Below are 4,338 nucleotides of genomic sequence, written 5' to 3' on the forward strand. Positions count from 1 at the left end.
CGTCCTGAACAGGCCAAAGTCTGCCCTCCGGAAGTCCATGGTTGCGGTTTTGCTGGCCCCCCTCCTTACTTCACCAAGTGGTCGCTAAGCCCAAGACGGCCTCCGACCACCACATCTCCTACCAGTCCTTCTCTGTTTGTAAACAGCAGGTCGAGCGAGGCACCTCCCCTGGTAGGCTCACTTACCAGCTGTGTCAGGAAGTTGTCTTCCACACACTCCAGGAACCTCCTAGACTGCTTCCTCTCTGCCGTGTTGTATTTCCAGCAGACGTCCGGGAAGTTGAAGTCCCCCATGAGAACAAGGGCTAGCGATTGTGAGACTTCTGCCAGCCGCTTGTAGAACGCTTCATCCGCCTCTTCAATCCTGGTTGGTGGTCTATAACAGACTCCCAGCAGGGTATCTGCCTTGTTGGCCTTCCCCCTCATCCTTACCCATAAACACTCGACCGTATTATCATCACAACTGTTGAGCTCTAGACAATTGAAACTCCCTAACATACAGAGCCACCCCATCGCCTCTCCTTCTTCTCCTGTCCCTTCTGAAGAGTCTACTGTTGAGCTCTAGACAATTGAAACTCCCTAACATACAGAGCCACCCCATCGCCTCTCCTTCTTCTCCTGTCCCTTCTGAAGAGTCTATAGCCATCGATTGCAGCACTCCAATCATGAGAGTCACCCCACCATGTTTCTGTGATGAAACTACATGTTCACTACATGAACGTGTGGTTGGGCAGCGCTGTAGCAGAAAGCCAGGGCCTGTCCCACTGCCCGAGCCAGAGAGCAGGGCAGGCTGGAGGGCAGCCAGGATAGCCCCAGCCCCGGGCATCAAGCACCCCATGGGGACGGGCTGATGCCAGGCCAGGACATCAGCCCAAGAGTGGGAGTCGGCTCAGTGGAGCCCATGGCTGGGCCAGGCAGGGCTGTGGTGGAGCAGGAGACTGATACCTATGGTGTTGCTGGGGCACCGATCCCCCCAAAATGGGGTCCTGGGCCATGAGCAGGGGAGATTGGTGACCATTAAGGCCTATCGGTCCTTCAGGTCCCTCTCAGTTTCCCAAGGGAAGGGACAGATGCCCTTTTTCTGTGGGCATGATGAACGTCAGAGTTTACTTCACAACGTACTTGCAGCATCAGCAATCTTGACACTCTGGTTCGCTTCCAGAACTTGTTCCTGCTCTCACATATATGCAGTTGCCTGTACAGTGTGTGTGCTAGTTCACTCCCAGACTCCCTTCTGGAATATACTTATTAGTCCCCTTAAAGAAGAAACCCAAGTAGGGTTGCCAGGATAGTTTGCTTATGGGTGTGCTGCAGATTGACAATACAAGAACAGACATCTCGTTTGACACCCGGTGCTTGGAATAATCCTGCCCTCCTTCAGTAGGCCAAAAACACTCAACCACCACAACATGCCTTCATGCCATGCCCTAGATGTCACGCTATAAAAACAACCTTCCTGCAGGCTGCAAAACAACCCTTACGTTATATCAGGTACTTTGAGCTGGAAAACACACACAGGAATAATCATGTCTTTTGGCCACAAGAGTGGTCACTGAAGCTTAGAGAAGAGACGGACCAAATATTATTGCGGCTGGGATACAGATGGACCAGTCTGCAGGGGCCAAGTCAAGATAGGGTAGATGTGAGCCACGTGTACTACTTGTTTCAGGGGCAACAGCCTACGGTGGCTGTTTTTAGCGGTATAGAAGTTGCCATGAATGCCGAGTGCCCTGAAGGATCCACAGAAGTGGCAGCAGAGAGTAAATGGCATAATGCCCTTATCTAGCTCTGCATCTGCTCCATACCAAATGGCCCTGTTCAGCTTTAGTATGCTACCTCAGTTGCAGCAGTGTGGCATGTCGTACAGAGACTGCACCCGCTTAGACATCTGTCACCTCTGGCAAGATCTGTGTCAGCAGTATAGGCAATGATTCCCAGACATGTATGGTATGTTCACCACTGCGTTTTCGAAGTACTTTAGGATCCTTCAGGGTGAAAAATACTCTTTTCATCTGCCTCTACGGCAGTATTTGAGAACTTACAAATGTTATTAATATGAGAAAGTAGTAGAAAGTGACATTTTTGATTGAAATCGCATCTTTCTACAATTTTATTGTCAGAAATGTCTTTCCTAAATATTTTTCTCCTCTTTTGCCTCCCACAGACCTAATTTACTTATTTAGTTAGACACACTGGAATCTGAGAAAGTTGGGAAATACATCACTTCAAAAACTTTTAATGCTAACTTCAGAAGTCTTCTGTAATTTTTTCCCTTAGCTTTTTTTTTCTGATAAATAAACAAAACTTGAATAATGACCTAAAAATGTCTCTGTAATGGTAAAATCGATGGGGAGATTATTTAACTAATTCCATTAACTGAAAAAGAATCCAATTTTTCCTGAGACAAAAGAATACCAAAACAGGTACACACACACGAATGTACTTGCCGTTTGTGTACACACAGAGATATAAATTGCTTAGCTTTAAAATTGTGAGATTCGTCTTTTAAATTTTTACAGTTTTATGTTTTACTTTTTCTCCACAGCCAAGAAGAGCAATACGTTTTTTTATCTTTGCTATGGAAAGCAGAGATTTTACGTAAAAAATTGGGCTGGAACCAAATTAACAAACAACAGAAGCCATCAAAAATTACGAGGCAGGCAATAAATGAATGGCAGCTGCCAGAGCTGTAGAAACTGTAAATGTGATCAAAAAGTGACAAGATAGGAAAAGCTGGATAAAAGATCACCTTTTTTTTTTTTTTTTAAGTTATTTTAACATCATCTGTGCAAAGGAATTTGTTAACTTAATTATGTTTAAATTACATTTTGTACTCATGACACATGCCAGATTGACAGTGCTGGAAAGCAAAGGCTTCATTTTAGTGCTATACGGTTCTGGGTCATGGCCTTCTCTGATTTCCTAGTTGTTTTGGAGAAAAAGGAAAAAAGACCTCCTGGTCACAGCACCTGAGGGGAAAAAAAAAAAAAGTGCTGAGGTGAAATAGCCCTTCTTTCCTTAAAGAAGCGTTCCTCCCCTGCCTTGGCCTCTTCCTCCATTGCTGATGACTTGCAAGAGAAGAGGACTAGCCGACAACATTTCCTTCTACATCCACTCGTGAACAGTTTTTGCTGTGAAATTGGAGGAGAATGTGCTGGTTCCAAACAACAATTATCTTTTTTTAATACGAGCAGCGCATGCTGGGAGAGAGCACCTCTGTCTTGATGCTCCCTCAGGACTAGCGCTGCCGTATATACAGCGAGCTACACCAAAACAGCACTTTTTATACTTTTGTTCAGCAGCGCTGAGAAGTTCAGTGGCTGTGGTGCATCATGAAACGCAAACCTCCTCTTTAGTCAGCCCCAGCTGCTTTGCCTACATAGACAGAATAAGCGTAGGATAGTAATGACGTGTATATTTTTGTTACTTAAAAGTGCCTGCAATCCTTATTAACCCTCGAAACATTAAGGATTGTTTAAAATCATACGATTATTTACAATATGTAAGCTGTGTGTGATTTTTGGTTGCCTGTGTCAGATGTAGAGTCATTCTGCACGCATATTTTACAATTTTGTTTTCTGTTAGGTGATGATCGCTGATCACCTACTGCTGCTGACAGCTGAGGCTTCAGGAAAAAACATGACAAATGAGCAAAAAATACTCCCAAATTAAGCATGCGAGACTCATGATAAAATCAGCACCATGGGTTCAGCGATCAACCTGTAACGTCCGCGTCCTGCACGGCGTTCGCTGCATGGTGGCAGAAGGCAACTGCCATTTCTGCTCAGCCTCCTTCAGAGGTGTCAGTAACATAACGGAAGAATCATTAACTCTAAAATTACCCAGTGTGTGACTGCCCCTGGAGAAACATGAGGCATACACTTATGCCTCATAGAAGCAGCACCCGCCTTCCAGGGCACAGAAGGGTTTCGGAGACGAAGAACTTGGCTGCAGCGCGGAGAGTCACAGCCTGGGGAGAGAGATGCTGGGAAATCCAGGAGCTGCTGGGACTCCTGCCGGAAAACAGAGCAGGAGGCAGAACCTTGGAACCTTCAAGCACATCACTCTGGTGGCAGCTACCGCGCGGTCCAGCCCTCTCCGCCCTCAGGGGGGACAGGCAGCCATCTCGCACCCAGCTGGGGCAGCGGCCATCTTGCCATGCCTCTCATGGAAGCGGCCATCTTGCGTACCGTACAGGCGGCGGCAGCCATGGTGGTGAGAGGGACGTGGGCGCAACCATCTTGGGGCCGCCCACTCGGCTGACTCAGGGCGGCGGCCATCTTGGTAAAGGGCCGTTACAGCGCGAGGCAGTGGTCCCCGCTCTTTCCTCCCTTAAGCA

Source organism: Aptenodytes forsteri, unplaced genomic scaffold (assembly GCF_000699145.1).
Source record: "Aptenodytes forsteri isolate BGI_AS27 unplaced genomic scaffold, ASM69914v1 Scaffold36, whole genome shotgun sequence".
Lineage (NCBI taxonomy): Eukaryota > Metazoa > Chordata > Aves > Sphenisciformes > Spheniscidae > Aptenodytes > Aptenodytes forsteri.